Source organism: Equus asinus, chromosome 2 (assembly GCF_041296235.1).
Source record: "Equus asinus isolate D_3611 breed Donkey chromosome 2, EquAss-T2T_v2, whole genome shotgun sequence".
In the NCBI taxonomy this organism is placed as follows: domain Eukaryota; kingdom Metazoa; phylum Chordata; class Mammalia; order Perissodactyla; family Equidae; genus Equus; species Equus asinus.
The window spans coordinates 140,735,345-140,748,029 of NC_091791.1; positions in this window are offsets into that span (position 1 = coordinate 140,735,345).

The following is a 12,685-nucleotide window of genomic DNA, read 5'->3' on the forward strand; positions in this document are numbered from 1 at the left end:
AGCTTCCTAAAAGGCTTGTCCACACTTGGACTCCACATCCTCACCACTCTCACCAGTGCTGTGAACCTCCTCCTGGTTGTCAAACCCAGGGAGCAGGTTTTAGTCTTTCTCCTCCTTGCTGCATCTGACCCTGTTGACCATTTTCTCCTTCTTAAAGCTCTCTCCTACTGTGAATTCCATGCTACCAATCTCTCCAGGCTTTTCAGCTCTGGAGTTTTTGCTCTGGGGCTAGAATTAGAGTCAGGGCAAGGACTTTACCACCTGGATGACCTAACGTTTTCTCGGGTTCAACTTGTCCAAAACTGACCCCAACCCACTCTTCCTTTTTAAAATTCCCACTGTTTAATGGCATTCCCATCCACATAGGTGCCCAAGTCAAAAACTAGGCATTCATACCTGACTATTCTTTTTCCTTCAACCCAACTGGTCACAAAATCCTACAGCCTATATACCTTCTTCTCTGCACACTCTCCCTCCTCCCACCCCATTCAGCACCTCCCCATACACCTGTCATTGCCTCCATCGCCTCTGTGCAAGCCCTTGAATGAACAATTATAATAACCTCCTAAAACAGCTTCCTACCTGTATCCTAACCTGCTCTTTTCCTCTTAATTGCTGTGAGACAGTTTTTTTCCCTTAAATCTAATTTCACTTCCTTCACTTGGAATACTGATTTGGGGAACACCAATGTCGATGTAGTGAAGCCTGGAAGTGTTTAATTCCACACTTGTTGGGCCTCTCAACACATAGAGATGATCTTGCCTTCACATTGGGATCACTGGACAGTGGGTGGGGGCGTGCGGCAGGGGGACATGCAGAAGCATACCCAGTGTCTCTGCCCAGACTTGGCCATAGTGGCAGTGGTGTGTCACAGTGGTGGTAGTGTATGATACAAGTGTAAATGAAAAATTTAGCCTGACTCCTGCCACGTGGCAGGAACTTGGGCAGCAGAATGATGGCTGGTGAGAGGTTAGCCCCCAAGAGAATTTAAAGGAGAGGATAGGCAGATATATGGACCACACAAGATCATTAGGAACAATGATCACCAATAAAAGGAGCTTGTGATGGTTAATTTTATTTGTCACCTTGGTTAGGTGATGGTGCCCAGATATTGGGTCAAACATTATTCTAGATGTTTCTGTGAAGATGTTTTTTGGCTGGGATTAACATTCAAATCAGTGGACTTTGAGTAAAGCAGATTACGCTTCATAATGTGGGGGGGCCTCATCCAGTTGAATGAGTTGAAGGCCTTAAGAGAACAAAGACTGACACCTCCCCCACCCAGGAAGAAGGAATTCTGCCTGCAGACAGCCTTCAGGCTTGAACTGCAACAGCGGTTCTTCCCTGGGTCTCCAGCCTGCTGGCCTACCCTGCAGTGATAATCGCCTGAGCCTTTTTTCAAAAATGAATCTCTCTTGAGATTCATTTTAAGGAATTGGCTCAAGTGATTACCTATATAGACACACACACACCCCCTGTTGGTTCTGTTTCTCTGAAGAACCCTGACTAATCCAGAGCCCAATAGCATCGATGGGTTAGGAAACTCAAGGCTTGTTTGATAACTGGACTTCAGAGTGAGAGAACTGACTAAGGGGAGAGCAGACTAGCCTTTGCTCTGCCCCTGCTATGTGCTGGGCACATGGAGAAGAGATGGGAACCAAGGGTCATAAACAAGTTTGAAGCAAATTCTATTTTCTTTCTTGTTTTGTTTTTAAGCATCATTTGAGAATGGAACATGCCAAACTTTCAAACAAACCATAGCAGCCATAGCTAATGAAAAATTAGCAAAGAATGGCAAGCCTAAGACTTATTGAACCATAATGGCTGACATCTGTGTGCCATTAACCAACCCTCCTTTTCCAGTCAGTCCCCCAAACTGCTTTCTCGATGGGCAGAGCAGTGGGATTATCCCCACCTTACAGAGAGAGAGATGAGTGCTAGGACCTCCTGACCCCTCTGTCGATGGGCCACTCTCATCTGTCTGTCCCTCACAAACAACTGACAAGAGCCTGGCCAGTTAGGGAAGAGAAAGTAAGGGAGGGAACAGGGCATTGGAATTGGGTATGAGAAAAACAGAGTGAAAAAAGAGAAGAGAAAGAAACGGTTAAAGGGGGAGACACAAAAGTGGATGGGGCAGCTAGGGGGAGAATGTTTCTCTGCACAGAAATGAGAAACAGAAAGCTTCATAGGAAGCTTTGTGCTGAGGAATTCACGGATAAATTCTTCCTTTCCCTTCCGGCTCTAAAATTCTATCCTTCTCCAAAATGTCACACTTCCCCTCTTTGTATTTCACTGCAATCCCATTGCAGCAAAAGGTTTTCCTCAGCTACCCAAGGGTTTAGGCTGTAAAGTGCACGTACTCCACACTAAAAGTAAATTCTTGCATTAGTTATCCAAACTGTTTGAAATGAGGAACCAAGTTTTCAGCTCATATCTCCCTCTTTATCAGCAAATAGTAATTTAAAGCCTTTTACTGGGGCTGTGGTTCCCCGGTGACAGACTGTGGCCTATTAAAATTAATCCTGACAGAAGACCCTTGCTGCTTTCTCCAAGCACATTCAGGCTGTGGGTTTATGAACAGGATGAACAGACGGCCCATCCCAGAGGGCTTGAGGGAGGAAGCATGTTAAAATGGCCGCCTGCGCCTTTGTTTGCTCAGCTGCCTGGAAAAACCAGGACGGAGGGAAATGGGATTAATCAAGGGGGCAGTTGCCCATGGAAAAAAAATAGGAAAACTCAGGAAGACTCTGGTGAGAAAATCTCAGCCAAATAAGGTTAAAGTTGGAGGGAAAGAATTCTCTCCTCTTCAGACTTTCACATGGTTGAGTGGTGTTTGGTGACAAAACTCCCGTTTCAGGCCACTACAGTGTTTGATGATCTTTTTGATAGGGTGGGAAGAGGTAATTTGGAAAAAAACAATTAAATGTTTGATTCCCCAAAATTTCATGTAGTTTTAATTTTTAATTAGCAAATTTAATAAATATTATTGGTTAGATACGTGACTATTGGTTAGATATTGGTAGATATTAGATCATTGGTTAACTATTGAATCACTGATTGTGACTGAATAAGATCTTTCCATGATTTCTCATATGAGTAAATTCACAAACCAGAAAAAACATCCTTGAAAGATCACGTGTACTGATCTTTGGTACAGACTATAGACAATGTAGCTGTGGCTCCTTCTCTCAGTTTGGGCGACAGACTCTTGAACAAGATTTAAAATATCTTCCCCTCCCTTGAGTAATTTCACTTCCCTTTAACATATTGGCTGACACTCCACCAATGCGTTTTATTTGGTTGATTAGCAAGGATCTTCCTTTGAGACTATAGATATTTTTAGAAGGATTGTAGCCTATCAGTCATTTACACATGAGCATGAATTTGTTCCAAATGGCTTTCTCACCAAAGCCTAGCTGAGGGAATGACCTACACTGAAAGAGTAGAATTTGATAGGCAGGAAAGGGAGAAAATGGAAAGAATTTTGAGCAATCTGAGAGGAAGCATAGACCAGAGAGAGTTGAGGGTAGCAGGAAGACCCCAGAGGACCTCCTCTTCAGGATTTGGAGAATATGCAGGGCAGGTAAAAAGGGAGGATGTCCACAGCAAACTTTACTTGGAATTGGCTCAAATTCCATGTTGGAAGACAGAGCCTCCTGTGCTTAAATGGGCCTCATCTGAGATTTTTCCTGAGACCCCCAGTACATCGTGTATCATAAGATGGCTGTAAGAATTATTTCATTAATAAAATATTCTCAGATAAATATGTTTACACTCCTTTTTTGCTTTAGGAAAGATAGTTTGCATAATTACTTATCAGAAAACAGAAAAGGAAAGTAAGGGAGGTAATGTGCAGAGTCACTAAAGGGTGAGATTTCATACTTTGCTTTCGAGTTTCCCCAGGGAGGGAGGTGGGAGCTGGGCCTTTCGTGGGGGGAAAGAAGCAGCAGGTGTCTCCTACAGTGTCCGCACAGCATCATGTCTCACTCTTTGGAGTCTGACGTACATCAGAGGCCAGGAAATAAAGACACTGGTAATCAATAGCAGGATGGAGTTAGAGAAAACTGACTAGCCTTCTCCTCTCACTAGACCTGGCCAGAATCAAGTGTCTGGTCACCTTTAATTTTTTGTCTTGCATGAAAAAGAACATAGCTCTGGAAAGCTCCAGCTAGGGGGAGCAGGAGCGGAGGAGCAAGGGATGCCCATGTGATAGATAGTCAGGAGAATTACTCAGATAAAAAAAGTCCTCCTTGATTTTCTTCCCCAAACCTTGGAGAACAGTCAAGCAGGGTGTATAAAACAACAAAGGTGATCCAGATCAGAGAATCAAGCAAATTTGTCAGTCCCCAACTATGTTTTTTGGGGGAGAGGGTTTGTGTGCCACTGACTTTGTGGCAGATTAACTTCTCAGGGCCTCAGTTTCCTCCTGTTTAAAATGAGGATATCGAACCCGACAAACTCCAAGACGCCTTTCAGCACTTAAATTATGTGATTCTAGGATGATTAATGTTATAACACACTCTTTGGCAAACATCTGCATCTATTTAAGCTCATAAATGTTGAGAAGAAATATTTGGTATGCAGTAAATCAGGAAGCAGGTAGCTCCCTTTAAATAAATACTCATCCAGCATGGATGACGTTTCAGGTTTTATCAGCCTTTGCTGTTACTCCCATAGTTGCCCGTATCTTATGGAACTGGATAATGTTTTCCATCACCTAGAATTCTTGAGCTTAATTTAATTTTTATATCTAATGGATGACAGCTCTGAGTAATTTAAGATTATTTATAAGGTTAAAAAAAAAAACCCTGAAGTTGTCAAAATAGCAGAAGACCAGAGAACTTTAATGAATAATGTGGGAGGAACATCCCCTTCAAGCAGACTGCAGAAAAAGGTGGTGGAAGAAATAAGTATTTTCTTGATAAGGCACAGAAAGAAAAACATTAGACAATGTAAAGTAAGAGTTACAAATTGTCAGTCTTTGGCCACATCCAATCTACAGATGGATTTGGCAGTGCAGAGGTTTTCAAAATTATGAATTCGAGTGACTTTAAGACGGGCATGTACTTAAAAGCTGGGTGAGCGTCCTTCCTACCCCCTCCCACCAGCCACTCTCATTCCTACCCTAGACCCTTCTCATCTTTATGCAAACTTCCTGGGCACCAGGGCATTTGAGTTTGGGTGTGTGAGGCAAGAATAAATGAAAAATTTTGCCCAACTCTTTTATTTTCTGAGAGGCTACAATTAACACCATAGAAACTTCCTAGATCCCTAGGAGAAGATATATATTTGTTATAGGAGTGTTCTTTACCTCCTTCTGTGTTTTAAGAAGCTCCACAAATGGTTCTCAGGCAATTCATAGAATTAATGTTCCCCCAGATTATAAACTTCATCTAGATGATGGGGTTTTTTTCCTGGAATCAAGGGTAAAAAATGAATTTTAATTAAAAAAGACTCAGCCTTTTCTTGGGGGGACACAGTTTCCTTGTTTTATAGTGAGACTAGTATGTGCTCTAATCAAAGCTTATAATCTTGTTATTTTGAACAATTCCTAAAGAATTGTTTGCAAGCACCTCAAACAACAGATAGGCATTGTTTACAAAGCTTGATATAACATTTTTACCTATAACAAAAGCCGTTTTAAAAGGTCAAAGAAAATTATAAATCTTTATGATCACTGTGGAAACACTAGCATCTTTACAACTACATTTTCTATTTTAAATTCCATATTGGGGATTTTGTAACCAAAAAAGTTAACTTGAAACAGTCCTAATTTCCTTCCTCCCAACCCCCCAAAAATATTTAAATAAATTTGTAGGTACCATAAAGCTATTTTATTTTAAGTTTGGGCCACAAAGTGACCAGTTAAGTTTTTTCAGGCTGAGTGTGTTTTGTTTAGGAGGTGGCAAGTTAAGAGGAAAGGGGAGAATTAAAATATTTGCAAGATGTCATTAATCTCCAGCAAGAGCCTAGAGTTGTTTTTTTTCCCCCTTCATTTCAGAACTAATCCAGCTTTCTGTTATTTGGCTCAGAAAAGTCTTAAATCTGTAACAAGAGAGTAACTTCCTGTTCTCAAGAGTATGGCTGCCAAAGAAAACATTTACAAGAAGAGTTCCAGGGCCAAAAAATTGCCTACTAATTATTTTTCAACCCCCCTCCCACTCCTAATTCAGGAAGGTGAATGCTGTAAATGCTGTATGTTAAAACTCCAAAGTATGTGTTGAAAAATTAAGAGAAAACCCCCAAGAACTGTTTGCCATTTTTTATATTTTATGGCATTCAAATTACATCAGTTTTATGGCCCTGGGGCACAAACTAATGTTTCTTATAATATTTTGTTCAGAATTCCACAAAGATTATACCATACTTTTATCAAAATACATTATGCAAGTTTGTACCTGGTACATTCCTGATTGAGGAAGAGAGAAGCAGCCTCTGACCTTCAGGAGCTGACCTAGTCCCAGCAGCTAGACTGTGGGTGCCTCTGAGCTGGCCTGACACTCACAGTGAGGTCTTGGTGTTCTCCTTGATGATCTGTCTATTCAGAGCCATCCCAATCAAAATCCCAACAGCCCTTTTGTGGAAATTGACAGACTGTACAATTCATATGGAAATGCAAAGGCCCTAGAATAGCAAAACAACTTTGAAAAAGAAGAACAAATTTGGAGAGCCTATACTACCTGACTTGAAGGTTTATGATAAAGCTACAGTAACCAAGACAATGTGGGATTGGTGTCAAGATGGGCAGCTAGCTCAGTGTAACAAAATGGAAGGTATAGAAATAGACCTATGCATATATGGCCAATTGATTTTCCTCAATTGTGCAAGGGCAATTCAGTGGAAAATTGGTAGTCTTTTCAACGATGGTGCTAAAACAATTGGATATCCATATGCAAAAGAAAAACCTCTTTGGGGCCGGCTCATGGCCTAGTGGTTAAGTTCACTGCACTCCACTTTGACATCCCAGGTTTGGATCCCAGGCACTGACCCACACCACTCATCAGCGGCCATGCTGTGGTGGTGACCCACATACAAAATAGAGGAAGATTGGCACAGAGGTTAGCTCAGGGCAAATCTTCCTCAGCAAAAAGAAACCAAAAAAACAAGGAAAAACCTCTGTGATTTATAATACTTCACACCGTGTATTAGCAATCTAATCTTGCCTAACAACCCCCAAATTTAGCAGCAGGCTCCCTCTGGTCTCTTTGCCTCTGATCGCTCTTTCCAGAAACACATCCCTAGTACCCCTTTTGGGCTTTTCCTTCCCTGACAAAGTCAAATCGACTATTCTCCAGTTCACATATAAGGAAAAGGAGAGTACAGTTAATTTAATCTCCTGTTTATCCAGCCACTAGCCACATTTCTTTTGCCCTACTTTCCTTCTGCACAATCCCACAGTATTTATTAAGTCTCTAGTATATGACCAATAAGAGGAAATTCTTGGGTTTGCAAATATTCATGGTGCAACGCCTCCTTCCCAGTGATTACTAGTAATAAAGCAGGTATCAGTATTGGAGTGTCTCTGGTGAAGTGCTGGGCAAACTTCCATGCTATTTCACATGATCTGCATGGCAAGCTGAGGAAGGGGATGCAATTCCATTTACTTCCCAGGCAAAGCTGCTTACAGCAGCACTGAGCCTCAGAGAGCTGAAGAGACCTGACCAAGAGGTATTGTGATTTAGTGGCAAACCTGGGACCAAACCTAGGCTTCCCACCTGTGTTCTGGAATCTGACAGGCCTGGGTGATTTGGGGCAATTTTGATCTCTCTTTGAGTTTCAATTAGTTTATCCACAAAATGGTGGTTAGTAGCATCTTCCACACAGAACTGTTGTGAAGATTCAAGGTATGTATGCTGTGCCTAGCTCAGTAACTCTTGGTCTCCTTTATGGTCACGTGTCACTTAATGATGGGGATACATTCTGAGAAATGTATCATTAGGTGATTTTGTCATTGTGCAAACGTCACAGAGTGTACCTACACCAATATAGGCGGTATAGCCTACTACACACCTAGGCTATTTGGTACTAATCTTATGGGACCCTGTTGTATAGGCGGGCTGTCGTTGACCTAAATGTTGTTAATAGGGCGCCTGACTGTACTTCCCCCAGCCAAGGCTCTTTCTGGAATACTTTTCTTTTGTAGATTTCTTCATGCTCATGGAGGAATGGGTCCTCTTCAAATGAGGACTGTGTCCTTTATGGGAAACTGCCCCCAAAGAGATTTCATAACTGGAGAGATAGGAAATGGACATGATGATCAGTCGTTAGACATAAGAGTAGAAAAGAGGGGGCCAAAAATAAGAACTCCTGGAATTCGGAGATAGCAACGATCAGGAGGAGCTGGACTCATGGGGAGAGGTTTTAGAGAGGACAAGAGTCTTGAGGTGCACATCTTTGTCTCCCCAGCACCTGGCATGCAGCGCCTGGCATGTGCTGGTTGAACTGAACTGGCCTCTGAGTCTGGATGTCAAGAAGAGCACTGTGGCCTGGTGTGGCCTGAGCCAGGAATCTTGCCCTTCCTGTCATACCCCCCAGCCCCACCCCTTGCCCTGGGGACCACCCTAGAGTTCCTAGAGCAGGCGGATGGCATTTGCTGGGGAGAAAGTGGGTGCCCAGAGTAGACACACACCAGCTCAGGGGTCAGCCTTGGTTGGTGTGCCCTCTAATGGGAGGATCATGTCACATCACCCAACTCCAAGCCCTTCCCAAATGTTCTTCTCTCCCTGGCTAGCCTTGAAATCTGCCCTCTCGGGGCATGTCCCACCCAGATTCAAACCCCATCTCAGGCACGTGGCCTGAATTTTTTCTGTCTTCATGGCTGGCTCTCACTTCTGGCTCACTATGCAGCAGGCCTTCTCTGATTCCAGGCTCCTGGGGGACCCGGCTCCTTCTCAGCCCAGTCCTGTTTCCTGTTGGCTGCCCAGGCATCTCTGGGCCCTGGAGACACCCACAGGCCTGCAGCTCACACCTGCACAGTCCCTGAGCTCAGGTATCCAAAGGCAATATCCTGAAGGAACTATGTACTGCCTGTTTGGGGGACGGGTCTGCCTAAAGCAAACTTTATACACTCCTTCATTTCTCATTCCCAGTGTTGGCAGAGGGGTCAGGAAACCACATTCGCATCCTGTCGGTAAGTGTCAAAGGATTCAAATTTCCACAGGCCAAATTGGACCATATGCACCAAAAGACTTAAATGTGTATAACTCCTAACCCAGTGGTTCTTCTTCTAGAAATGTATCCTGGGAAAATAGGGAAGTGTACCAAGATGTGAGTACAAGATGGCTCATCAGAGGATTGCTAAAAAGAGAATAAAGACAACCTCCAACGTTACAACAATAGGCATAGGTCCAGTAAGTCGTAGTACATCCATAAAATGGAATCCAATTACAGTAGTCCCCCTTATCCAAGGTTTTGCTTTCCCCAGTTTCATTTACCCGCGATCAACTGTGACCTGAAAATATAAAATGGAAAATTCCTGAAATAAACAATTCACAAGTTTTAAATTGCCCACTGTTCTGAGAAGCGTGATGAAATTTTGTGCCTTCTGTCCCGGGATGTGAATCATCCCGGTCCGGTGGATCCACACTGTATACACTATCCACTTGTCAGTCACTTAGTAGCCATCTGAATTATCAGTATATTGTTACACTATTTAATTGTTCTATTTTATTATTAGTCATTGTTAATCTCTTACTGTGCCCAATTTATAAATTAAACTTTATCATAGGTATGTATGTATCAGAAAAAACAGTATATATAGGCTTCCGTACTATCCACGGTTTCAGGCATCCTCTGGGGCTCCTGGAATGTATCCCTCATAGAAAAGGCAGGATTACTATAACTAGAAAAAACAATGGTGGGGGCCGGCCCCGTGGCCGAGTAGTTGAGTTCACGTGCTCCAATTTGGCTGCCCAAGGTTTCGCCGGTTCGGATCCTGGGCACAGACCTAACACCGCTCATCAGGCCATGCTGGGGGTGGCGTCCCACATGCCACAACTAGAAGGACCCATGACTAAAATATACAACTATGTACTGGGGGGCTTCTGGGGAGAAGAGGGAAAAATAAAATCTTAGGAAAAAAGATGACAATGGTGTCAATCTATATAAAGAATGATCATAATATAATGAGTGAAAGTTTACAAAAGTGTGTAATGATAATAGAAAGCATTTATTAAGTGGTTACTGTATGGCAAGCACTATTCTAAGAACTTCATGGATTTTAACTCGTTTAATCTTTACACCAACCTCACTTAGGAAAGAACTCTCACTGTTCCCATTTTACAGGGGCTCAAAAGAGTTTCCGGGACTTGCCCAAGGCACACACTAGCACCTGAGCTCAGGCAGACTCCAGAGCCCCCGTTCCTAAATACCACAATTCTGCTTCTCAGCATAGGGTCCTATTTGTTTTAAAAACAAAACAGGGGCCGGCCCCGTGGCTGAGTGGTTAGGTTCGCACGCTCTGCTTCGGCAGCCCAGGGTTTCGCTGGTTCAGATGCTCGGCACAGACATGGCACCGCTCATCAGGCCACGCTGAGGTGGCATTCCACATGCCACAACTGGAAGGACCCATAAATACACAACTATGTATCGGGGGTCTTTGGGGAGAGAAAGGAAAAATAAGATCTTTAAAAAATAAAAACAAAATAAAAGGGGTGGGTGGGTGTGTGTTTTAAGAAAGTCTGGAAGGACTGGAATGAAGATATTAATTGAGGCATTATTATAGGATGTTTTTATTTAAAAAAACGTTACATATACTGCTGTTATTCATTTCAGTAAGATAAATTTACTATGTAATAAAAGAGTTCATTCCCCTAATTCTACACGATACTATGCTCACGAGGAGTCGAAGAATGTAACTTTCAGTGGGTTGGGGGGGTCACTAGAGTTAATTTTGACAAAGGGATGTGGGCTCGGCGAGCCAAAGAGTCCAAAGAAAGATTTCTTGGACTCTCAAGGTCTGGTAGTAGTGCTCCTTTATTCAGAGAATAGCATGGGGACAGGACCCATGGGCAGTGAAGGGCTGCAGGCATGGGGACAGGACTCAGGGGCAGTAACAAGCTGCAATGTGTTGAGTGTTAGGGCTAATTTTATAAGGCATGGGTAGGTGACTTATTTTTACTAGACAAAGGAAAGATGATGTAAAAAGTCATTAAATGGTATCAGTGCAGGTGGTGTCTGGTTATTGTGTGGTCGTATAACTTCAGATATGAATCAGGTCATATAGATCAGCATGTAGGCCAGGATGCCTTGGGCTTCTCTCCCTGGGGCAGACTGGATCCACATCAAAAGGATCCAGAAGGATCATCTGTTTTTTTCAGCTTCCGTCTGTACTGCTTAGGAACTCTAAGAGTCTTCCTGAATAGTTCAAACAATGTTTAGAATTTTCCACATGTTGAAGATATACTTAAAAATACAAAGGGCCTGGATAGAGTTCACCTCTAATGCTGTAGAATGATACCTGGCTTTCTTTGAATGTAAAATTGCTTGCTAATTTTTTTTCCTTTTTCTTGCTTATTTTAAGAAAAAGAGAAAGAGAATGTGGTAGAGTTTTCAGAGCAGTTTTCATATCTGCCTTGCTCCCATTAAGACTCCTTCTTTATGCCATTGCATTTCACTTAGATACTGCTTCCAGCCCAGCTTCTCCAGCAGCCTGGGGGCTCCTGGGACCCTCTGTCCCTCTGAGTTCAGCTTCCCAATCTCCTGGTCCCAAGGGCTGCTTTTCCCACCCCAAATGCTCCTCCTTAGGGGTTTCCATAAGGCATGATTTCTCACTGCTAGAACACCTCCGTGAGTGATGGTAACCAGGAGTCAACAGGGCTTGAAAATAAACCTACAGGATGACAGCATTGGCTCCTGTGCGCCCAGCACTGGGCCAGCACCTCTGTGTGACTTACCTCATTGGCCACCACACCAGCCTATCAAGGAGGTGTGATTATCCCACGTTTTTAGAAGATAAAGTTGATAGATAGCTTTGATGACTTATCCAACGTCCCACAACCATAATTTAAATATAAATTTGGCTTAAAACACTCATTTTCCCCTTTTCACTATCCTGATTCACAGTGATTAACTCAACTGAGTTTCTTTGCTTTCTTTCTTTGGCTTTTTTTTTTTTTTGAAGTGGGGGAGTAAGGGGATTTGGGCACAAGGGAAGGTGATTTTTTTTCTTTTCCTTTTTTTTTCGTGAGGAAGATTGGCCCAAACATCTGTTGCCAATATTCCTCTTTTTGCTTGAGGAAGATTGTCCCTGAGCCAACAGCCTGCCAATCTTCCTCTATTTTGTATGTGGGATGCTGCCACAGCATGGCTTGATGAGCAGTATGTAGGTCCATGCCAGGGATCTAAACCTGCGAACCCTGGGCTGCTGAAACAGAGCACGTGAACTTAACCTCTATGCCACTGGGCCAGACCCTGTGGGGAGGGTAATTTTTTAACATACAAATTATTTTTGTATGTTATGACCATGAATCTATCTTAGTCTTTCTAGAAGGTGGGTACCTAGATAAATTTCACAGTTTAAAAATACACACACACTCTCTCTCACACACACACACCCTATCTTGTGGTTTGTAAAAACTTCTATGGACTGATTGAAAGAGCAGCGTAACCTGACTTTGACACTCCAGAGCCCACCTCTGCTCTCTCCTTCTGTGTGGTCACAGGTGCAACACAGAGACAACATCAG